The 26,180-nt window shown below is 45.4% G+C and overlaps 1 pseudogene; it reads right to left on the bottom strand.

The window, feature by feature from the left end:
* LOC147692357 (cytochrome P450 2G1-like) overlaps positions 1 to 26,180 on the bottom strand; it is a 271,952-nt pseudogene that overhangs the window by 16,927 nt on the left and 228,845 nt on the right.

The raw sequence follows: 26,180 nt of genomic DNA, 5'->3' as shown, positions 1-26,180 counted from the left end.
AAAGGTGCACAGGACAGTGGGGGGGGGTGGGGCAGGTAACCGCCCTACGGGGGTTCCCTGGTTGGCGGTACTTGGAGGGGTGGGGAGTCACATATGGGCGGATCCACCCCTCGGGTGGGGGGAGAACGGTACACAGGTGACTGATAGTGGGGTAAGGGAGGCAATGAGCAATAAAGGCAAAGTCAACAGAGGATGCTTGGAGGGCAAGTGAAGGTGAGAATGGGGAAAGGAAGGAGGTTATCGAGTGAATAGGTGAAGAGTCAGACAGGTGAGAGGGTTTTGGAAAGGCAGAATGGAGAATGCATGGGTATGGGATGGAAATGTATATTTCATGCATTGATGTACTGTTAATAAGTCTAAATGATTATGAAACGTATATTTCATCCATTGATGTACTGTTAATAAGTCTAAATGATTGCAACCTTGTCCTAATAAATGGCCTTTTACGCTTCAAGTAACAGCGTGGAGTGTAGTTATTGCGCAAAAGCCTTTGTTAGCGAATGTTTCCCGCTAAGGGTTTGGAATAATATGTCGGTTTTCACATAACTGATCAATGGTTTGTTTTAACGCGTGGGACACGCCTTTGTTGTCTCCTGGTTTCCCACGCGTCACTGATAAGAGTTTGATGGTGCAATTGTTTGATGAAAGCAGCGCCTATACTGCTTTACGCAACAGTTTTCCGCGGTATGGATCCCTGCAGGTGCAAGTAATTTTCGATGTAACAGTGAAGTACAGCACACTACTGATGTGCTGCGCGCTGCCAGGTTATGGTCTCGCTGATGCTTACCCCCTACCCGTATCGGGAGCTGGTCGCGGCTGGCTCTTCTCTAAAGCTGGCTGAGGGAGGTAAAAGCGCCTCTTTGAACAATAGTCTACTGTCCTCCACATCTGCACAGCGGGCGGAGCTCGTGAGTGTGTGTGAAGAGCGGTACCATCCAGCCAGCTCGCGATGCGCGGCATGCCCACAACAGGCAGACGATAGCTCATGGTGGCAGAGGGGGGGGGGCGTAGTAGTTGAGATGCAGTGAGAGGCGGCCCACAAGCTTCCGCATTGTTATCCGGAGCGGGGACGGCTAATTGGGATGGTCCTATTCCCAGACACGTAAGGGGGAGATCTGCAAATGCGCTTCATGCAAATGAACGTTTTCAAGACAACATTAGTCCAGTTCCTTGTACTGATTTTCCTTACGATCTGTACTGTTGACTGCAGTTGTATCGCATAGTATTAGAAGTCTTTGTTGCGCATTATGCCGTTGGCTCCCTGTATTTGCTGTACAGCCATGCGTAATGCCTTGGTAGAACTGGTGCGACGGACAAGGCAGAGGTATTAAGTATATGCATTCATGTTATGGGGTTGATTTCGTTGCAGTCTTCTCATGTAATATATTGTTGCGCAGTCCGAGACCGTGAATTGGTTGTTTCATCAGTCATTAGGAAAGCCTGGTAATTATTTTGAGCGGGTATTATTGGTTGCAAAACACGTCTTGGCTGTTTGGGTATTCAATATGCGTCGCTTGTAAAAACACTAGGGGGCAGATTTATGTTAACTGGCGCATCCCGAGGGATGCGCCAGTTAACATGCGCCACAGTGCGCCACAGCTACGCCACCCATGGTGCGCCGCATTTATGATGCGGCGCACCATGGGGCAAAAACGGCACAGATGCGTCACGCATCTGTGCCGTAAAAGTGACGCATTGCTGGAGTTGCGTCGCAAGCGCGACGCAGCTCCAGCAATGCTCTGTGGGGGCCTATTCTTTCAATGCTGCCTCAAGCCTTACGCCTGCTTCAAGCAGGCGCAGGGTTTTGACGCAGCATTGCCCTGAAAGTGACTGAGTGAAATCTCATAGATTTCACTCAGCCACTTTCAGGAGGCGTTCCTGTGCAGGAACGCCCCCCCCTGCGCAGGAACGCCTCCTCATGGCGCAGTGCTGTACAACGTGACGCATCTCCTAGATGCGTCACGTTGTAAATAGGGCGCAGGGATGCGCCACGTTTCCGCGCCGTTGCGTCACGCAACGGCGGCGTAAACGTGGCGCAAGCCCTTCATAAATCTGCCCCTAGTTATTCATGCGCACTCAGTTGGCAAGCTCGGCACTTTAAAGTTCATCTAATTTATGCGACAAGTGCTTCAACACACTTACCTTGCGTCAGTGAATTGGCGTTTTTTTATTAGCCAGCAAAACCTGTCTTGGCTGACTGGGTATTCAATGTGTCATTCATAATACCGCTCGACATTCATGCACAATCAGTTGGCCGGCGCTGTACTTTGAAGTTCATTTAATTTCCGAAAGTGTGCTTAAACACACTTACTCTGCGTCGGCTGTCAGTTTCCACAGTTAAGGAGTTATGCTTTTCTTAATTACATTTCAAATGGAGACAGTGAGTTGCTTGTCATTTTAGCTGCCATGAACGCTATAAATTTTCGTTGTTTGAGGCTATATGTTCGGCTAACACCATATTTCCTGGCCTTGTTTCAGGCTGCATATTTCCTGGCCTTGTTTAGACCTGCCAGGGAGGCTGCTGGGGCTTTTGGAAGTGGCCAGATGCCGTTCTGACTCCCACAGTGTCTTAAAGGGGAATCCTAAGACAAGCATTCCGTGGCAGTGTGTTTTAATGCCCTACATAACTTTTGTGTGAAGCTCAAGCAAGACGGAAAGCGTCAATGCGTGGTAATGGTCAACAGTTACCAAGCATGCTCTCTAAAGTTAAAGGTTTTAGCAACACAACCTATCACAAAAGAAGATATTAGGGTAATACACTAACAGCTACCAAGCATGCGCTTTCAAATTTGAAGGTTTAGTAACACAACTTATCACAAAAGAAGATATCGGGGTAATACACTATTTCCAGGAAAGTGACAGCGACGCGATTTTCATTTATTAGATGTGTTTGAAGAAAATATGGGCTCGCATTTTTAGTCGAACTCGAATGTTATTGGGAGGTTAGCAGGCCCCCTATCCATAAGCCGGGGGCCAGGCTTCATGACACAAGGCAGAGCTCCATTACGTACAATACAGGGTTGGATGTACATAAATGCAGTGCGCCACCCCAACAACAGGGGAAATAGTGCAGCAGCTGCTGTATACAGCGATGGCAAAGTTGGAAGGTGCGTTGACGTCGCATGCCAGTGATTACTTGGTACAATCCTCATTTACGTTGGTGTTCCAGTGTATTAAACGGGTTCCTTTTGAAAGGTTCATGTTTCTTTCTCTACATAAGCATTTATGGTTCAGGGGCTACACCAACAGGTGTTCAGATTCCAATTCATATGTCTGAATAGAGGCAACAAACGTGTAGTGCTTTTTTCCACAGCTTATTGTATGAGTCGTCAGACTGGGCTGGAGAGATTTATGGTTTGCCACATACATTGCAGTGCTTGGAGGGCTGCCTCTTGGTCATGGGTTTAATGCCTGGCGAGGTACACTTAGGAGCTCACCTTGGTGGAGGTAGACAAAAAACGTGATTCTATTTGTTAAATAGGCAGCTGTTATTCAGTGCTAATATGCCCATGGCGTATGGGTGGTAACAACTTGGGAGTGACTCCTTGCACGCAATATTATTTGTAGATATGTGGTGGCGTCCATGTCAACATGGGGCTCCTATCGAGTAATAACCCATGCATTGCAAGGGTTGGTGTTCAGCCTCATGATAAAAGGGTTCAATGCCCAGTGGGTAAGCTTAACATTTCATCTCCGAGGGGTTGTACAAAAAGGCAGCATCCAGTTAGCAAAAGAAGCATCTGTTATTCATTGCCAAGAGGCCTCTTCGCCAGGAGAGGGGGTTTAACCCAAAAGCACGTTAGGTATCGACATAAGGATGGGTGGCTACAAATTGGTAGTAACTCTTTGCAAGTTTGGACAAGGGTTAGAAGGATGGCAGCACTAAGGCACACCTAATTTGCGTTTTAAGGTTCTCGTCCGTAAGTTTCTTCTGTGGTGTATCTCAGTTGGTAAACTGCTGATACAATTGTATATAATATTGTATGGGTTCTTTACTGCAGAAATTATATAATACAGGGTTCTAGGGCTACCTACATAAGGTATCTAAATTGGCACTAGGGTTCCCTCTACCTCTGGTGTGGTGTGAGGTCAATGTCGGGTTGGTGTTCTTGGTCGCGCATCACTCCAAGCTGGGCTGCACATACTCCAGGAGAGGTGTTTAAAGAAAGGGCAATATATAACAAGATGTTGGGCGATGCCGCTGTGTAAGAGCTTTATCACCCAGGAAGAGGTGGTGTTGCTTTATGGAATCTGCCTTCTCCCAGGCTTTGATTAACTGCATTTTCAAGGTTATCCCAACAAGGACAAACACGTAGCTTTGCGTAATTTACAAACATTGTTATGCAGGTATTTCTTCTTTCTCCTAAGTGGCATCAGACAAGTAGCATGTTGTTTGGGCTGCAAGCCACAGGTTTTGTGAGGAACGGTCAACAGTCCTTGTTAAGGACACATAAGGGTGCCGTGGGACGGAAATACATTGCGCTTATTCTTTACCATATATCTGCTACATAATAGGGCTTTCCTTAATTGAGTTGTGCTCAATTACCAAATAATTATAATCAGAATTTCCGTTATTCTGTTAAAGATCAGTAATTCCCAGTGAGCTCAGGGTAACATGCAGTGGGGCCTCAGGAAGGGCATGCATCCTAATAGTGGAGGTGTGCTGGGGTGCAACACAAGTCTCTAGATCATCTTCCATAGTAAGGCCAATCTTAAAATGCACGCACACCAAATGCTTTGGAAGTGACTAGACTTATCCTGCGGATTTGGTCCCACTTTTGCTCGTAATACTATGGTCTGAGCAAGATATGACTCCTTGAGAGAATACAAGCTTTTAGGAAAACAATTGACCAACGGGACCATCATTAAATTCCTTTGAGAATTGAGTATGCAGAGACTAAAAGCCTGCTACATGATGAGAACATAGTTTTACTTCTATGTTCCATGAACAAGGAATTATTAATTAATCTTGGGACAAAGAGTGAAGATTTCCCACTTGGTCCGCCACCACTTTAGGGGCCAACACTACTCCTTTGGTTGCCCAATGTACTAGTCCTGATGAAGAATCGCATGGCCACGGTCCAACTTACCTCTAGGCCCTAAGACGAGTCGAAACGTCGACGCTCCTTTCTTTTAATACCTGGATTGTGAAACACATTTTCTGGTGCAATAGACTCTTGGAAGCAATGTTTCCATTTAATGAAAATTGTGTATAGAACTTACATCACAGGCCAGGTTACTGTAACACGGTGAATTGTGTCAACCGATCTATTGTGAATACAAAATTGTAAATATATTTCTATGCCTTTCTTTACTCTTTTTTCTACTAAGCACCTGATATTTCTCTATTTTCATGCACGCCCTCTTTGGGCAACCTAAAAGCCTCTCACATAAAGATAGTTATAAATGCAATGAATTAAAATTGCCCCTGATTTTGTAACTATTGCTGTTGCATTTTTTGTCCTTCTTGTCATAAATGTTGTAACACATTGAATGTGCAGGGTTGATCTGTGAGACATGTCCCATAACTAAGTGGAAATATTGAATAAGTATTGATCAATTCAATTTCAGTGAAAGTAATGGTTGAAGACCATTGTATTTCAATAGTGTTAAACACCCAGGTCTTTGACTTTTTGGGTCACCCCATTTTGGATAATGGTAATCTTAAAATGCAGGCATAAGGTGGTGCCTAATTTGCTACGGTCGTGCCTGATGAACTTAATGCCTTTCACAGATTGATGTGGCTAAAGCATCATGCTGTCAATATATATCTGTGATTCGTAGGAAATCTAGGGCCAGAGTATGCACTTTTGGGGGCGCAAGAATGCCCGGACGAGGGGAAAAATTTGTTTTTTTCTGAACATGGTTCCCTTTTCTACATAAAGCCATCACTGGCGTGAAATCGGTGGCATATAGGGGTTGCGTCTCCTGCATTGGCAACATATTAAGATACTAGGAAAACAAGGGGGAGAGTAAGGGACTGTGTCCACTTGTGGTGGACGAGGAATACTCCTGCTCCCCTGGTCACGGATATTTGAAAAACAAATGAAGGAGTATCACCCGATGTATAGGCTGAAGGTTTTCCAAAAGTGGAATAATTATTCCTTTTTTTTAAAAACCCTCACTCACCACCTAGTGGTGACATGCTTCATCATCGGGGTCCACCCTGGTGGACTAGCGTCACCAGGGTGTGCTTCGACACCTGTAATACACTTTGTAGGAGTGAATTTTAATAAAAAGCAACTGGACAATAATAAAATAATAAAGTGCGAGATACTGGAAGGGGAGTTACGACCTACGTATCTCGATATGTGTTATAGTGCGTTGGTTATAGCCGAGCAGCGGAAGGTAGACGTAGGTTATGGGCCTCTCGCCACGCCAGTAAACTAATACGTTGTACCGCGTGATGCACCTGCCCCCTGCCCGCCGAAGCAAAATAGGAAACTACCAATAGTTTTTGTCCATGCTCCATATTTTTGAGAGCACTCTACCTTTGGTTAATTTTACCATTTGTTCTTTAAGGATTTCGGATAGGGTGAGTCTTTTAGGGGACTCATACCATCCATCTCCTTGGTCCTGATGAATACCGGGCACTCTCCCTAACGGTTGAAACATGTTGACCAACCAGCAGATAGGGACTCTCAGCCTCGCGCCCCTCCACCCTCCCCCTCCAACTATATGTTACTGAAAGTGACATTTGCATAACGGCGCTGCTTAGAGTGGCATGAAAAGGTTACCTTACAAAGTTCGGATTCTTATTCATATCGTGTGATTTTGGGAAAGTGACTTATCTATTGTGCGTAAAATCACAAACGTGAAAAGTCATCAAGCGCAAGTGTAAATTTGTGAAAAAGAATTATAATAAAATACACCATATTGTATTGTCTCTAACTTCCCACTCACCTAAACACACCCCGGACAATGACAGAATCTAAATACACCTTGCACAACTGTCCGCAATGGCATCATCACGCAGAGCACTAGCATGCCAGAATGCCAACTGCTTATCCTCCCGGTGACACGCTGCCATCGCGACAACACGACAAGAAAAATTTACCCTCCCACCCCACACTCAAAGGCTAGCCTGGAAGTGCATTGGCATAGCCAATAGGTCTCGCCTCAGGGACCCTGTATGTGTTTAGCCATGCAGCACATTACATTAGCTCCACGCAAAAGCATAGATATACTGATGTTCAAATATGGCCGGCTTTACCATACACACCATGTGCAAACCAACATCACTGTTGTTTCATTAGGCTGTGCTCTGGGCTCAGTGAAGTACCGGCCTTAGGTGTGCAAGATCCTAGGGCACTGAAGGGGCATGCCAGACCTTATTATGGAAACTCAGAATTGAATGTGGTAGTGGTGGTACCAGGTAGGCCTGCCAGGCGTGGACACCATGCTGGCTGCGGGAAGGGGCTATCGGGCTGTGCTACGGTGTACGAAAAAAACAGCGAGTGGACCTTGGCGGCGGGTGTGCTGTGTGTGAGAGCACAGCACCAAGCACATTTGGAAATATATTTAAACAGCATTACACCCCGCCGGCAACTGAATGATTTTATGCCTTACTCCAGGGCTAGGCACACTTACTTTGGGGTGACGGCTGGTGGCGGGGAAGAGCAGCTGCAATTTAACACGGCCTTGCTCAGCTCTCTCTGTTTCATGTGGCTGGCCGCCGGGCATGATGAGGGCATGAGGCTCCACTCACTCAGCTCAGCACAGTCAGGGGTTACCAGTGCTCTGGGAAGCAGCGGAGCTGTCAACAAACCACCATGTCTACTCTCAGCATTTCCAGGGCAAACCCATAAAAAGCATTCATAAAAAAACAGAGATGCTGACTTTCAGTAAACAAGCTCGTGGGGACGTGGCAAACAAAGCGGCCATTCGCTTTTCTTGTCTGAACATGCTGCCCAAAGAAAACAAAACACAAACACAGCTCCTAAAGCAAATTAAAAGAAGCACACAGTAAGAAAAGAAAAAGGTTTCACCATCAGTATTTATAACAACCTAAATTTTCGCTCTTTAAAAGGCACGCAGCTGTGCCATTAAATACAATAAAAACGCGCCCAGTTTGTGGCATGTTCCTCCACATGTTTTCCATAGAGACAGACCTGGCTGACTCTCTCTCCGCATAAATAATATAATCTAAAACGCTGGACATGTGCCGGTCACACTGTAAATCACAGCGCGGGCAGCAGAGGGACAAAGGTGGGCAGCAACAAGGAGACGTGGTGGGTGGGAGGGGAAGAAATAACAAGTTTGAAACCAAGTGAAGCAAACGGTGCGAGGAGGTGGCTCAACATATAACGCTGCCGACTTTGGAGCAGGAGAACAGGTTTCGAGCCTCGGCGTGGGTGGCATCATTTAACTATGAATAAAGAAACTGATATCTCATGCATATTACATTTAACTAAATTAACAGTGTCGGGTGAGGGCAGGAAGCAGGGAGCTGCCAGATGTGGAAATGCTAGCAGCAAAGAAAAAAAGTAGTCCCTAAATAAAAAGATGACAGCCAGCAGCGTAAGTTAAGTGTAGTTGGCAGATGCTGCTTCCTCCAGAAACGGAAGAAAACGGAAGTGATGTATCGGACCACCAGCAAACAACTAGCGAGATAAGAACAGCAATGCCAGATTCCACCAATGGCAAGCGACAAAACAAAGAGAAATGCAATGGGTGTAGTTTCACTAGTAATGCTGATTACTTGATACCTCGTAGAGGCAGCGCATGCGCTGCCTATGCGAGACCTAAAAAGTGAATTACTTGTAGGGAGGGAAAGGACCCTGATGATCTAGAAAGTCCAGATAGCTCACTTCTGAGTTAAATGGCAAACCACTTGTCCAGTCAATTGTGATAAGTCCAAATCTGAGAGGGAAGAAATGTGGGGAATCATATTTATCCCTTCTTGAAATACCATTTCTAAGTAAACATTGTAATAACACCTATAGGAGTCTTGTTTTTTTCAAAAGACATACGCTAGTTGTATGTATGAAAGTGGGTACAGAGTACATTGGCTTATGTTAAAAAAATCTTATGTTTTAACCTCACTTTATTCATTTGCGCTTATTCTCACCTCTTAAAACCCTTCCCCGGTCCACCTCTGCTTGCAGATTGTTGTGGAGGGAAGATTAAAAAACTCGACCGCGTCCCGGAAGTGACTACTACTTCCGGCCTCCCAGTGGCACGCAGGTCAGCAGTCTAGTTACTCTGCGCAGCCAAAGCTACAAATAGAATCACTTTCCTAAACACCTCAGACCTGCCAGAAGATAAAAATTGAATTGAGCGCTGGTAAAACCGTAAGCACCTGGTAAAGGGCTCCTGCTAAATCTTCTTGAGGGACGTTTATCGCGCTGCGATCTTTTACTCTTTTTAAAACCCATCTTATGTTTTAAACCTCACTTTATTCATTTGTGCTTATTCTCACCTCTTAAAACCCTTCCCTGGTCCACCACTGCTTGCAGATTGTTGTGGAGGGAAGATTAAAAAACTCGACCGTGCCCCGGAAGTGACTACTACTTCCGGCCTCCCAGTGGCACGCAGGTCAGCAGCCTAGTTACTCTGCCCAGCCAAAATATAAAAGAAGTATGCCTCTCCGTTCGCGCAGTGGAAGATCAGCGGGCGCGCCCGCGGCGCGCCAAAGGCAAGCCCGTCTGCGCCCGTCCGCGCCAGACCGGGCCAAGGGCTAGGACCCTCTACGTCACTCCCTGCAGCTCCCATATGCTACACTCGTGAGACCCTTTTCCAGCTTAGACAGACCACCCACACACCATGTCTCCACTCCCTTTCCTTGGAAGAGCGACAAAACAACTGCTCTCACTGCCCCTATCCCCTAGCACCACCAACTACGCCCAAAATGCGGTCGATCAAGATGGCCCTACTCAACTGTAGGTCCCTTCCTAAACACTGTGTAGAAATAAATCTGCTCCTCCAAGATCTAGAGCTAGAGGCTCTGTTCTTGACAGAAACCTGGCTATCTCCAACTTCAGAGCCAGACATTGTCCAAGCCCTCCCGCCAGGCTACCTAATTCAACGCCACGACAGGCCCTCTGGAATTGGCGGTGGAATTGCTGTTATCTATAAAAACCACCTGTCCTGCCGTCTTCTAAACAGCCCTGTCCAGGACTGTGAAAATCCACACTTCTCCATCCAAATTTCTCCGCTAAAATCATTCTCAGGCATTATCATTTACCGCCCCCACAGGAGCACAAGGACGGTTCTGTAGCTCCTTGATGGAAGCCACCATCTCCCAGGTTTGTTCATCTCCCAATTTCACAATACTGGGAGATCTAAATCTCCACTTCGACGACGCAGCAGACAAAGTGGCAGGAGACCTAATCTTAGACCTAGCCTCCTACCACCTCCACCAGAAAAGCCACCGTTCCACCCATGCTAAAGGCCATCTCCTTGATCCCATCTTCTCAAATATCTCCGAGCTATGTGCAGACGAGCCCCTCCCCATCCCCTGGTCAGATCACTGCCTAATCACATTCAAGTACCAAATCCACACTGAACCCCCGGAAGACCCCCTCCTTGCATTCCATCTCGCCCATGGTCAAAACTAATTATCAAAGACTGAATACTCGAACTCGAAGCGACAACACCAGTCCTCGAACCAGACTCAGTCCTAGCTGACCAGCAATTCTCCACCTGCATCAAAAAATCCCTAGATCTAGCTCTGCCAAAAAAACCTCTCCCTAATAAAAAGGGAACCTTTAAATCCCCCTGGTTTACCCCTGAGCTTCGCAACTTGAGAAAACAATGTAAAAAACTCGAATGCCTATGGAGGACGGACTGGTCCAAATCAGAAAAAAATCGAATACAAATCAGCTATGAGATCCTACAAAGCCAGCTTAAAAAGTACCCAGGCGGCCTTCTTCGAAGATAAAATCCAAGCCGCTGCCAACTCTTCTAGGGAAACATACCACATCATCAGAACACTGATGAAAGTCCCACACCCACAGCCTGCCAAAGATCCCTCAGGCCAAAGATGCAACAAACTAGCAGAATTTTTTTTTCCACTAAGATCCTTAACATACTAAAAACCCTTCCCACTCCCAACCACCCCCCAGACCCACCCACCAGTTCCCGCAACCAATGCCCCTCGCCTGGACTCTTTCTCCCCGCTAACAAAGGAGACTCTCCCGACTATCTTAAATTCCATCAAGAGTGGCTCCCCTACGGACCCTGCACCCCTCAACAAACTATAACTCGTGGCTCCCAATGTGACCCCTCTCCTTATCAACCTAATAAATTCCTCCCTAGGAAAAGGCATCGTCCCCCCCAACTGGAAAAGGGCCACAGTTAAAGCACTGCTAAAAAAATCTCACCTTGACCCCTTAGAGCTGGTCAATTATCGACCAATTTCCCTTCTACCAGGAATCAGCAAGGTGGCGGAGAAATTTGTCAATCAACAACTCTCCACCTTCCTTGAATCCAACAATCTCCTCCACCTCTCTCGGACAGGATTCAGGCCAGGACAGGGCACTGACACCGCCCTTATAGCAGTGGTTGAAGAAGCGAGATCGATCCTGGACGCAGAGCCTAGGTGTCTGGCTCGATCATGATCTGAACTTCCATACACAAGCCAGGAAAACCGCTGGAACCTGCTTCGGCCTCCTGCGCACTGCAGGCAAAATCCTCCCCCTCATACCCCCTCAATCCAGGAAACTCCTCATCCAGGGCCTCATTATGTCCAGGCTAGATTACGAAAACGCTCTATACCTTGGCGCCCCGAAATCGGTCATCAACAAACTCCAACATGTCCAGAACCCAGCAGCCAGGCTGCTTACAGGCACAAAACACTGATGCTCTGCGAAGCCCGCCCTTATTTCCCTACACTGGCTTCCAATCTTGGAAAGAATCACTTTCAAAGCCCTATGCATCACTCACAAAATCCTTCAAGACAAGGGACCCCCTATCTTGAGATCCTTGGTCAAACCATACAAAGCTAACAGGAAGCTAAGATCTGACCTCCTCTCCCTGGCAAGCGTCCCCAGAATCAAACAAGCATTGGAAATGCAATAGGTCTCGCAGCATTAGAGTTAGTGCTTTTAGAATTGTTTATGGGTTTTTTTTGTAAATCTTTAGCATTTTTGTTTCCTGTAGCCAATGCTAAAGAATTACAAATAAAAAAGCCATAAACAATTCTAAAAGCTCTAACTCAAATGCTCCGAGACCTATTGCACTGTGTGAGGGTGAGGGTGAGTGAGGGTGAGGGTGGGTGAGTGAGTGAGGGTGAGTGAGGGTGAGTGAGGGTGAGTGAGGGTGAGTGAGGGTGGGTGAGGGTGGGTGAGGGTGGGTGAGGGGTTGAGGGTGAGGGGTTGAGGGTGAGTGAGAGTGAGGGTGAGTGAGGGTGAATGAGGGTGAGTGAGGGTGAGTGAGGGTGAGTGAGGGTTAGTGAGGTTGAGGGTGAGGTGTTGAGGGTGAGGTGTTGAGGGTGAGGTGTTGAGGGTGAGTGAGGGTGAGGGTGAGTGAGGGTGAGTGAGGTGTTGAGGGTGAGTGAGGGTGAGGGTGAGTGAGGGTGAGGGGTTTTGGGTGAGTGAGGGTGAGGGGGAGTAGTTGCGGCTGAGTGAGGGTGAGTGAGAGTGAGGGTGAGTGAGGGGTTGAGGGTGAGGGGTTGAGGGTGATGTATGTTTGCCACCAAACTCCCCAGGCCACTAACGCTCGGACGTCCCATGCAGCTTAAATGGTGCGAACTGAGTTTACAAGCGCACGAGGCCAAGGTATTATGGGGCTTATTTAGAAGCCCCTTGCGCTGCCGGTGGGTCTCTTGTAATGTGTGGAAAAGTGACGAACCGGCGGCGCAAGAGGCTTGCACATAAGCCCCCCATGTATGTAATACATTCATCCCAGAATGCGTGTGCTCAAACACCGGCAGAGCAAAAGCAGCGCATTCCTTCCAATAGGGTGCATTGTTCCTGTTTGTTCCTGGTGTGCCTGATTAAAGGTGTGCCGTGGCGCAAAGTGGAACAGTGAACCCATTATGTAATACGGGCCAAGGTCGTTACACATCGGTAACTGGAAATGTGCAGTTTGTAGAGTAAACAAAAGTCTAGCTGCAATGGACAGCGTGAGTGCCAGAAATGAAGTTAGAAGCCCCTATGTCATGAACATAATATTCATTCTTCTTCTGTACATGCAATGTTTTCACAGGCAGACCAAATATATTAGCTATTTATGAGCAGCTCTGGGAACACATTGCAACATAGATTTTTTTGGAGCAACTCCAAATTCATTGTGGTAAAAACACGCTACTGCAACATTTTGCAGCAACATTGTTCAAGTTTTGTTTGTTGTGTCATATGGCAGTGTCAGAACTTCCTTATATATGCAACGTGTCAGTGAGGTATTTTTTTAAATCTTATTTAAATCTTATTAGCTTATTACATTTGTTAGTTGTGTTAAATGTTATTTTTCTTTAGCTGCAATGTCTGCACCCAGCATTTCCTAACCACCTTTGATGTAAACTGGGAAGCCAGTACTTCCGGCCAATACGTCAATAAAAACAATTGAAAAAACTGTACAATGGTTATTTGGGTACAGAGTGATACTGTGTGGGTGAGGTATATGTGGCACGACATGGTGATGATTTAGTCGTATAAAAGCAAATGAGAAAAATATGAATGAAGTTGGAGCCTTATGAGGTTGGATATCTTTTCAGCTTTTGATTTTTTTTTTAAATAAATAAGTAACTCACGGAAAAGGTTTATGAGACATTCTTGGCACTGCAATATGACACAATAAAAACGGCAACAACGTTGTTGAAAGTGTAAAAACGGCAACAACGTTGTTGAAAGTGTTTGCGGTAGCATTTTCTTACTATGTGTTATTCCTGCTAAAAAAAAATGTATTTTCTAGTGTGCTGCCAGAAATATCAAAAAATAGCTAATACATTTAGACGGGTAGGGAGAGGCGGCGGGAAGGGGAGGGGGCGGAGCGGGTTAAATTAAACAAACGAGACGGAGGGAAGAGAGGGGAGGGGGGAGGAGAAATGCGACACGGCGGGAAGGGGGGGGGGGCGAAGCGGGTTAAATTAAAGAAACAAGACGGACGGAGGAGAGGGGAGGGGGGAGGAGAAATGCGACACGGCGGGAAGGGGAGGGGGCGGAGCGGGTAAAACAAGACGGACGGTCGGTGAGTGGGTCTAGGCATTTGTGTGCAGTTTCACCAGGGATGGTGTATTTAGAGTTGGGAGAGGGGCCTTTCAGACGTTCGAATCAGGCCTAGAGATACTCGCACGGGTCTCAAAGTAAGCTGAACCCCGTTGCAGCCCCTTTCCATGCCAATTAAAGTATTCCGGCGCTTCTATATTGTCTGTGTTTTATTGCATTGCTGTTTGCATGTTTAGTTGCCTGGTTTGTGGGTGCAGGGCAGGGCTATGGTCAAAGGCTTGTTTGAACAACACCGTTTTCATGGTAGTTACTTCCTGGATGTCAAGGGAAGATGTTTATTTCCCTCCCCTTGTCTGTTCATTGGCATATGGCCGTTCGTGGGATTGTGGTTTCTAGGAAGTAAGGAAGTGTACTTTGCCTTCTCACTATTGTAATATCGTCTATTGTGAATCGCTGATAGCATACCCGATGACGCTGCTGCCTCCTGTTGGATTTGCTGGTGTACTGCACAAAGATGTCGGCTTTCGTTTCTGCGCAGAGATGAAATACTTCAATGCACGTACAAAGTCTTCTTGTATCGTGGCTGCTGCATGTGTTCCTGTGTGGCTGCTGCACGTGTTCCTGTGTGCAGTGTTGTATCTGGGGTGTGTATATTTAGTGGCAGCCAATGTTGGCCGGAGCAGGGGGCGGAGCAGGGAGAGCGGGCGTTGGAATTTAATTGACACGGCCGGCCGGTCGTGAAACTGAAAGCATGGCCGGCCGACCGTGAAAGCCTTTGATGCGGCAGGGGGAAATGCGAGACGGCGGGGAGGGGGCGGAGCGGGTAAACAAAGACGGACGTGCACGCGCTTTTAAGCTCAATGCGCATGCGCATTGAGCTTAAAAGTCACGGGCACTGCAAGGAATCGCCACGATTCCTTGCAGTGTGGATAAAGAGTGGATAAGTCCCAATACTCTCGCCTTGCTCGATGCGCATGCGCATCGACAGGCGAGACCTAAAAAGCACGATCTGCGGGACGTCTTTATTCATATAACGCTCCTAAGCTGTGGAACGCCCTACCCCTCAACATCTGTAGGGAGACCAATCTATTAACTTTCCGCAAACTATTGAAAACTTGGCTATTACCCCAGGTCACTCCGTTCACAGACAAAATCTGACGAGTCCAGCGCTGGGACACCCACGGGTAGCTACGCGCTCTATAAATTCACTTCCAATTCCAATTCCCCAAAAAACTTTGAGCTTTGTTAACACTGTAATAGACATTGTCACCCACATTAGAGAGTTGGATAACCACGTTAGCGAGGAGGCCTGGGTGGCCCATTTGAGGCAGAGTTTGGGGACTGTGGACTATGCCCCAGCCACCTTAGTCCCTACTACATGGGTACCACCTATTAAGCATCTGGTATTTTGGTTGGCAGAAGTGAGATATGGACTGCTTCAATTTAGTACTGCCAAGGCTCCAGGCCCAGGTGGGGTGCCTATAGATTTCTTCTTAAAGCACCAAGAACTATGGGCCCCCTCTGTTGACTAATATTTGTAATGCAATAAGTAAGGTGGGTCACATAGCATTCTAGAAAAGCACTATAATAGTCCCCAATTATAGGAAAGGGGATAAATCTCTGCTGCAAAATTACAGACCGATCTCCCTACTAGACAGCACTACACAAGTGATGGGGCTCTTACTGCTGAATAGATGGAAGGAGTGGGTAAGTGAAAGGAATATTTTAATTCCAGCGCAGTTTAGCTTTCAAAAGATTAGGGGTACAATAGACCAATGCCTGAATTTAAGTTTAACAATTGCAAAATACAAAGCTGCCAAGAGCGGTCAGATTTTCGTGGCTTTCATGGATGTGCCAGCCACATTTGACTCTTTCCTCCACACTAAGTAATGGCAGATAATGGAGTACATGAGTATAGATGCAGCGATAATTAGTTCTATCCACTAGATATACTCAAAAGCTACTGCTTGCATGTGCTTTGGTAGGGATGGGGAGTGCACAAGATCTTTCCCAATCCTAAGGGTAGCTAGACAAGGCTGTGTCTTCGCCCCATCTCTATTTTAAATCTATACTAATGGGGTTGAGGCCGCTGTCTTAGGGTCCACCCCAGACGTCCCCTCTTTCAATGCAGTTCCCCAACCGATACTGGTGTATGCTGATGATGCCTTTTTAATAGCCAGAACAGGGGTTTGCTTGACAAAGATTGATAGCTACATATGTGGATTTCATGAAAAGTTTGGACCTGCGAGTGAATAAATCCAAATCCTTTGTAACGGTTGCAGGGGTACGTTCCACGAAACTTCATCCTTTTCATATAGGGGCCAGAAGGCTGGAGGTAGTGAACACTTTCCCCTATCTAGAGCCCTGTTTGATAAACACCTTTTATGGCTAAATATGGTGGCCGTAAGGGCCCTTGTAATGGAGAGATGTGTGATGGCCATACTCAGCTTTATTAAGAAATTGGGGTCCAAACCTATTGAGACAATAAAAAAGATATATAGTGCGATGACCATCTCTGCTGCCACATATTGGGCAGGGGTCCATAGGACGGTGGTAATAGATTCGCTCCAGCTGTTAGATGATATTTTTTGTAATGGGTTATTGAACCTTACTCACAGCTATTCCAGTTACATCTGCCACTCCCTTATTGTTATGGCATTCGATTTGGAGGAGGGATACTGTGAACCTAACTAAATTCATCATTAGAGATTGCCTATCGCTGGCAATGCTCACAAGATTGTATGGCTGCAGTATGTCAAAACTACACTGACCTCATTGGGCTTGGCTGAGTTGTTTATAAATCCTAGTAGCTGCCTAAATTTCTCCAAAGAAAATAAAGGACATCTTTTTAACAAATGTACCATATGCGAGAGAGCTGGAAAATCGACGCAAACCCTCTGTCAGTTTATACCAAATGACCACTTCCATCTTGGCGAGGGAATACTCATATCTTGAGTTTGTGAGGAATCAGCAGCATAGGTTTATCTTGGCGAAGTTCCAACTTAACTTTATTCCTCTGATGTTGGGTATCCCAATGAAGAGGTATTCACTTTCCGATCTATCATCCTGCACGTGTGATGGAAGCTCTGAGTACTCTGATCTTCATATAGTGTTTTTTGTAGTTTTTATAAAGAACAAAGAACAGGGTACATTGTCCTGATTTTGCACAAATATAATTTTAAATAATGTCGCCCAGCACTCTATTCCCTTAAAAAACTCAGTGACCCATTTGTATGCACTGCATTTGCTACTTTCTTTTGGTACACCATGAAATGGAGGAAAGCCTGTACATATTGGGTGTTTGAGGAAAGATGAAAATGTGATTGTATTTATATTTGCCGACACTGTAATTCATAAAAGCTACAATTTTTGTGCTGTTATTGCACGCAATGCACTAAAGTGACAGAACATCATGTGACCTACTTTTAACTTAAAAGGGTATTATACACTCTATAAAAAACTATCTGTTGGCGCTAGTTATTATCTATGCCGAATGCCTTATAAAGGGGACTCGTTAGATTTTATTCCGTTTATTAATGAACTTTTTCTATTGCTTCCTTTTATTGTTGACTGTTTTTAACCTATTTACTTTATATCCGGTGGAAAAACTGCGAAATAAAGATTTTTGACTGAATCACATTCTCAATGAACCATGAGCTACTATTTTTTCAGAACCTATGTATTATTTTTTTAATATTTGTTTTATTTTAATACAAGTTTTTAAAACATATACACCTGCTTAGATGATTAGTCGCCTTCTCTTTTAAACTGTGTTTTATATTTTAAATAATCATCAATGTATTTGAGATGTTACTCGAAGGCATCCCTAAATAATAAGATTTGCCTTTGCAGCATGTCTTCAAAGTGAATCCGTTGTTTGTACTTTTACCTACCTCACTGCAGTTACCCATGCCCACAACGGAAAACTGGGTTGACCTTTTCTGTAATATAAAGCATATATGCAGCACAGAAACAGTACTACAGGAATAACATAACACAAGCAAAATCCCACACCAATGAAGAAAAATAGAGTAACATTTATAAATTATATGACATCAAAAGGAATAAAAAATTCAAACAGTAGAGCCGGAGAAATACGATATTAAAGGTTTGAGAAAGCGCTAACTGTGGGCATCGGGTCGCCCTGGACCCGTACAAAGGAACAAGTTCAGGCCAACTGAAGTGGAGTGCGGGCCGGATACAGGGACCAGGTCGGTCCAGATAAAAACGTTACCTTCTCAAATTTGGGTGTACAGAGTTCAAAACGACAGTACTTCACAGCAGGGTCTCAACTAATGCCAGCCAAGGGCACATGCACCTCTTAGGGATCAGGAACTCACTCCAGAGTCTAGCATGGCTCCTGAAAGTCCAGTTGAAAGTTCAGGAAGGGCGTGTTGCAGCAGGTTAGCTGGGCAGCCGAGCAACAAGCTGTCTAGGACCGATTTCTCATGGCGGCCAGGGTCAAGACACATTTGCATTGGCTGGGTCCAAACTGGAATGGCATGGTGAGCAAAAATAGATGGATTTATGCCTGGATCTCTGACTGGGGGTGAGTGTTTGAGATTGTACAGCATTCTGACCAACAATAGTTTTTTGTTTGCATTTGTCACCCCAAGTGGGACAGGTATGCCCAGAGGTGAGTACCGTGCTCGCAATCCCTCTGGATTCAACCTATCCTGATGGTGAGAGGAGATACCACAAAAATTGGTCCTAGGATGCTTGCTTCCAGTTGAGGGAGGACCTGGCCTGGCAGTTCAGGCTGGACTGTTCTCATGGGGAGCAGGGTCAAGACTGATTTGCATATGGCTGGGTCCAAACTGGAACGGCATGGTGATCAAAAAACGTATGGATTTAGGCCCAGATCTCTGACTGGGGGTGAGTATTTAACATTGTTCAGCATACCGTCCATCAACTGTTCCTTTGAATTTGTCACCCTGAGTGGGACGGGTATTGCCATGCCACTGGGTTCCATCTATCATGGCTGATGCCCCAAATCAGTCCAAGGATGCTTGTTTCTGCCCCAGGAGGACCTTGCCTGGCAGTTCGGGCTGATATGTTCCCATGGGAAGTAGGGTCAAGACTGATTTGCATACAGTTAAGTCTGAATCTCTGACTGGCGGTAAGTGTTTGAAATTGTTTAACATTCTATCCATCAATTGTTTTTTTTGCATTTGTTAACCCGTGTGGGATGGGTATGCCCAGAAGTGAATCCCGTGCTTACCACACCCCTGGATTCAAGCTATCCTGGCTGCAGAGGGATGATACCCTGAAAATGGTCCTAGGATGCTTGTTTCTGGGCAAGGGAGGACTTGGCTTGGCCGTTGGGGCTGGACTGTTCCCATGTGGGGCAGGGTCAAGAATGATTTGCATAATGCTGGATCTAAACTGGGGTGGCATGGTGAGCAAAAGAACAATGGATTTAACCCAGATCTGTGACTGACGTTGCATGCTTGACAGTTTTCAGCATTCTGTCCATCATCTTTTTGTGCTGCTATAAGTCTCTGTTAGTGGGAAGAGTATGCCCAGACCTGGGTCCCGTGCTCGCTGTGCCACTGGAATCACCCTATCCTAGCTGATGGTGGGCAATACCCCTAAACTGATCCTAGGAGGTTTGTTTTGGGTCCAAGGAGAACCTGGCCTGACAGTTCCGGCTGGACTGTTCCCATGGGTAGAAGGTTCAAGAGTGAATTACATATGTCTGGGTCCAAACTGGTGGGGTGTGGGGAGCAAAAGTGCAATGGATTTAACCCAGACCAGTGACTGGAGTAGAATGCTTGACAAGGCTCACCATTTGGTTGATCATCATTTTGTGCTGCTATAAGTTGCTATTAGTGGAAAGGACGTGCCAAGACGTGGGTCCCATGCTCGCTGTGCCACTGAAATCAAGCTATTCTAACTGACGAGGGGTGATACACTGAAACTGGTCCTAGGATGCTTGTTTTGGGTCTAGGAAAGACCTGACCTGGCAGTTCGGGTTGGACTATTCCCACGGAGAGCAGGATCAAAACTTGTTTGCATATAGCTGGGTTGGACTGTTCCTATGGGGAGCAGGATCAAGACTAATTTTCACATACCTAGGTCCAAAATGGGGTTGTGTGTCAGGCAAAGGAATGATGAATTTAACACAGACCTGTGACTACAGGTGAATACTTGACAACATTCAGCATTCCAACATCATTCTTTTGTATTACTTCCAGCCCCCAATACACCACAAGGAAAGGCTCCAAATAAATCACAAATTGCAAAAGCCGGAGCAGATAGATGGCTCAATACTGAAGCACTGGGAAGGTTAGCTAAATATTACCCTTAAGACTATGGGTATAGTGCAACAACCCCTAAGATTTTTTGCCTGTGCAGTTTGCCCCCGATACAGACACATACAGGGGCTGTAATACTGGTTAATCTGACTAGACTGCTTCTACTAAGAACAACACCCAGAGAGGAAAGAGATGTTGGGAACCAGAAATGGCAGAAGATGACACTCATGACAGATCAACCTTGTCTTTTCACCCAGAAGATGTATTGCGCCCAAGGTCCTCTGACTGGTCACCATTCCCTTTGGCGGCACATTATGTTCAATCAAGCATACAAAAAGGTTCAATAAAGAGGTCTGAAGTTGTTTGAGGTAGAGTACCCAAGACCAGATTTACTGGAACAAGTCAGCCGTCCCAGAAATTGCCCCCAGCCTACACACTTTCCTCAAAAAGTATGCACAAAACCCAAAAATTGTCACAGATTATTCTTGGCAAGCATGCCAAAACAAGCTACTAGAAATATCGGGTCTCCTCATGGAAATACTGATGCTTGCCTTGCAAGCTGAAGATATTCAAACAACTTTGAACCGTGATGTCTTGTCAGAATGGACCTACCAACTGGGGAAGACTAAGGCCATCATTTATGGGATTTTGGAATGGGGCAGCACATCAAGTTACCTTGCAGCACTGCCCTACACCAAAGTGAAAGGGCAGAAATGCACATTATTTATCCAATATGCTGCATTCCAGTCCTTTCCCATTGCAAAGGCACCATTCCGGCAGCCTAGTGCCAAAACAGACACACTTGCGTCATGGTGCAAGGGTACCTGTGCAGTCAGTAGGATTGTTTTTGTTCAGGAATATGCCCCATTCTGTACAAAAACAATCCTGATTGGTATTCCCCTCTTTCTATGTGTGCTGCAGAATGCAGCATGCATGGGAAAGGAAAAAACTAGGAAAATTAAAGTTATTTCTCCTCGTTACGCCTCATCTCGGGAGGTGTAAGGTTTTGGCACAACCACAGGTTTACATATCTGTGATATTTGTAAATCTGGCAAAGCATCAAAATCCATGGGTTTTGCATGAAAACCCCAACCGAAATACCCATGCGACGCCTTCCAAGCACAAATTAAGGCAACACAGCTATTTGTACTGCCTTGCCTTACTCCATATCTTTGAGGCCATTCAAAGCCGCCTCATAAATATGATTTTGGAGTTTGCGCCAGTGGAGCATCTCAAAAAGTGATGCTCTAGCAGCGCAAGGAGCTTATACAAAATACCCTAAATGCGCTATCTCAACTGAGAGGCACAAATCAATATTCATGAGAATAGACCGCAGATTAGTGAACCTGTCTTCAGTTGAGGCACCACCTATAGCACATAGGCTCCTATTTGGAGATTATTTCATAAAAAGATCTGGGAAATGTTTACATATGTACACAATGCTTGGTGACGTGCAATCGTCCTCATAGAAAATATTTCAGCCTGCCCTTTTGGCATGGCCAGAAGAAGGAGGGGGCCTTCGCCTGGCCAAACATACTTCTAAAGTTCCCAAAGAAGACATGGGTATCAGAGGAGAGGGAGTTGGCAAGAAAGCCCCAGAGGAAACATATTCTTTCACACCAGTGTAATACGAGGACATGGTAGATACTCCAGGATAAACTACAGAGGCGATTTCCAGATCAGGAAATAACTTTACAGGGAAAGATTTTTCCTTTAACCAAAGTGATTTGAGAGGTAGAATGAGGCACTTAATCAACAATCGGGTGAAAGCACTCAAGATCTTTGGGTTTTAGATACCATGCAGTTATTCAGAATATAATTCTATGGCACACCACATCAGAAGGTTTTACCCACACAACTTTCTTTTTTTTAAAAGAAACACCCATTATACATACTCAAAGAACTGCTGCACAAGGAAGCCATATGTCTTACCACCCCACATTCAGGGGTTTCTACAGCAACATATTATTGGAGGATAAAAAGGAGGAGGTTACAGGTTGGTATCAAATCTCAAATATTTCATTTACTGGGTAATAAACATACATTTAAAAATGAAAAGGATCCATTTGATAAGGGACTTCTTATAAGAGAGAGACTGGATGGTCCACTTGGCCCTTGACAAACCGTATCTTTGCCCCCCACAAAATGAATGGATGTGCTTCATTTTACTCAAGCATTGCTAAGGATTAGATAGTAGTTCTCTGAATTCACCCCAGTTCGAACGGTTGATTTTGTTGAGCCGTAAAGCCATCTAGGAGGCAGGTTTGGTCTAGTTATTATTATTATTATTATTATAAATTTTTATAGAGCGCGTAGTCACCCGGAGGTATCCCAGCGCTAAGATCCCTACCTCTACAGGTCAGTGGGCCAGGGAAGGAAGGGGGGTGAAGAGGGAGGGGAGGGGGGGGGGCAGGAGTTCGGGGTTCCGGACGAGCAAGTTTCTTTTAGGGAAAAAGGTGGGTTTTCAGCCGCTTCCTGAAGCGTAGAAAATGTGGTTCGATTCTCAGGAGGAGGAGTTCAGTTTTGTCATTTGAGCTGTGTGGATAGTCCTTCGATCCTCCAGGGCCGAGGTTGTGTTGGGGTCCAGGTTTGAAGGCTTCTTGTAGAAATAAAGATCATCGAAATCAGTGCACCTTTCTGGCTGCTTTTGTCTAGGATCCTCATGCTGCAAGTTAGGCTTTTACTTAGTTGGACTTACCTCATGCTTTTGTCTCCCTCTCTTTCGATGTTGAGTATACAAGTGTTCCTATCCTGCCAGATTTATTTTTATATTTCATGAGCACAGCTATGTGCAGGAGTGTAGCAGAAGAAAGATAAAGATTAAGCCGATGGTTGATGCATTCAACTGATGCAATGCCTAATGAGGAGCAAAGCCACTGAGTACCTCTGTTGATTTTCAGAAACAAATCTTCAAGGTAATATGGGCAGAAAGTTGGTAAAGGCAGTGAAAAATGGCAAGTAAGCAAACATGGCAAGGAAATACAGAAACACAGAGAAACCGGGGGGTATGAGCCTAAAAGTTGCTGTTCGGCGCAGTTGCACAAGGGCAGCTACTTGCTCCTATGCCACTTGCTTCTAATCACTTTCAGTTTGTAGCAACCAGCTCCTGTCACCCACCTCTTCTGCCGCATAACTCCGCTCTGCCTGCTGATGAACTGCTCTCGGTACTCGGCCCGGCAGCTGCTTCACCTCTTCCCATTTACATACTCCTCCTTAAGGGTCATATTTGCTCTCCTTATGCCTCTAAGCTCCTTGGCCACTCAGGTTGCTGGGTGTGCTGAGATATTCCCAAGATCTTGGGGTGCTGCTGAGATCTGTTGGAGTCCGGCAGATATTACAGCTATGAGGGCTGTAAAAATCTCAGGTCTTGGGCTTTTAGGTGGGCTACCCAGTCAGGCTCCCGCCTGCTTGGCTGGTAGGCCAGGCGTGGCCCTGTGTAGCTGCATTAGGGTTTCAGTTGCAGCGCTCTCTGAATCTCTTGAACTTCTGCTGCTGTTTATTCTCCAGCCCAGTTTGTTTCAAACATACCCGCCAAGAGGCTAAGACAACTGCCCAATGCTTATGCAGCATGGCGTGTCAGGTGGACTTGGTGAGAACTACATCCACGCTGGCAAGTGCCATGGTCAAAGCTAATGCTTAGGGGAGCCTGCAAGAGTTCAGAGAGCCTAGGGATTCTAGTTGATACGGGATACACATTACAGATCTTAGCAATAGTACATCTAGGAGCTACTTTTACAATTAGTAATAAAACTGACGGTCTGGCCAACCTCATGCTAGAACTCATCTTTCATTATTTATCATATTTAAAGGGACATTTAAATCATGTGGCAGTGTAATGGCATAATGATCTGTGCAAGATGAGAAGAACTGACTCCACCCTTACCATCAGTATGTTTCATGTGCTGTGTCTGAATAGAAACAAAGAGTAGAAAAAGGTAAGAAGCACCCGGGCTGCTCATTTACTGCCTACATATGACACACACAAATGTACAATTGCCCCCCAAAAAAATTGGGCTTCCAGTACCCATGACTGTCAACTGGCAACTTGACTCACATATAGCTGTAAATGGTCAAAACACCAAATTGAATTCACAGATAATTGGGCATGCATACATGTGCAATTCTTTACTAATACAAACTTCACTGCAATAATCCGAAAATGTGGGCCTGCTCATTTATAGTTCTAAATTAAGCATTTGGCAGAGTCCCTCAGAATTACAGCAAAGCCAGCACAGATTGGGAAAAGGACGAAAATACAAAACCTACATAAAATTACCTTTCACTTCTGGGTATTTCAGAAGAATCAGGCACCCATATGTCAGGGTAGAGGCAACAGTTTCAATTCCCGCAAAGAATATCTGCAGGGTGCTTATCAATAGGTTTATCATGTTAAATTCTGTTGCTGGATTCTGCTTTTCCTTAGAAAGGAGAGAAGAAGTATGAAGAGTTATAAATTGTTTCCCCACTTTTTTACCTCAACATTGGCAACTGTATGACACTGCTTGATCTATTGAAACTGGCATCCAATTCTCAACCACCACAGTTTAGAATCCACAGTCTCGGAGTCGTCAAAGAACTTGGCGTCAGGCCAGTTCTCTGTAGCTTCTTTCACCCAAGTGCAATTAGGCAATAATTATATTGGCATCAATCTTGGAATGAAAGGAAAGAGTGTTGGAGATGTTTGTAGGTATACATGTTGCAGCGACATGGATAGGGACAGATTGCAAAAAAACAACGAAGCCCCTGCACTAAACACGATCAGTATTGTCTAGGTAAATTATGTCTCGGTTAGGCTAGTTGACTGTGCACATCAAGACTTTCCTTGTAGCAGAACAATAGTACAAATATAAGAGTTCAAAAGACGTAAAGTTCTTGGTGTTGTCCACCAGTTTAATGTTCCTCTGTACAGAGGAACATTAAACACCAAGAACTTTACGTCTTTTGAACTCTTATATTTGTACTATTGTTCTGCTACAAGGAAAGTCTTGATGTGCACAATCAACTAGCCTAACCGAGACATAATTTACCTAGACAATACTGATCGTGTTTAGTGCAGGGGCTTCGTTGTTTTTTTGCAATTTGTGTGGATCTCCTTGGTCCAACCTTGAGCGGTTGTGAGGGATTACCGCCCGCCCTTTTGCGTAGACTTGTTTACTTGTTGATACTAGACACTTTGCGGTCACTCAGGCGTGCGCCTAGTCACTTCTGGAACCCCCCAAAAACCCTCCCAGCTGTATAACATGGATAGGGACAGAGTTGGAAGGTGTTTGGACAATACATTGATTTAAAAATACCAGGAGACAGAAATATTGGTAATTAAATATTGTGACACGCAAATATCATGATGCACAAATATCGTTGACAAGAACATTGTTTTTTGATGTAGGCAATATTGTTTTTAATAATATTGATGTTTTCAATATCATTTTCAAGTGGTTAAAATATCATGTTTTAATTATTTGAATGTGTTTTAGTTGGTATATTAATTGAACGGGCTACTACTTTTTACATATATGTTATGCATTTTTTTATTGTAGGTTTTACTTTTAAGTGATTTAGAATTAATTAATTAATTCTTAATTCATTCATTCATTTTTAACCCCTTCGATGGTGATGACGGAGCGGTTCCGTCATCAGCATCGGTTGGGCTGTGCTGATGACGGAACCGCTCCGTCATCAGCACAGCCCCCGGGGGGGGAGCGCTGGCGCTCCCCCCCCCGGGGCATTGATCAATGTGCCTAAAGCAGGGGTGGCAGCGGAAGAGTTTCCGCTGCCACCCCCGGGCCCCGCCGCGCTTCCTGATGACGTCAGCGCG

The sequence above is a fragment of the Lissotriton vulgaris genome, chromosome 9, assembly GCF_964263255.1.
Source record: "Lissotriton vulgaris chromosome 9, aLisVul1.2, whole genome shotgun sequence".
NCBI lineage: Eukaryota > Metazoa > Chordata > Amphibia > Caudata > Salamandridae > Lissotriton > Lissotriton vulgaris.
Note: the sequence above shows the minus strand (reverse complement) of the source record. Positions and strands in the feature narration are given on the sequence as shown.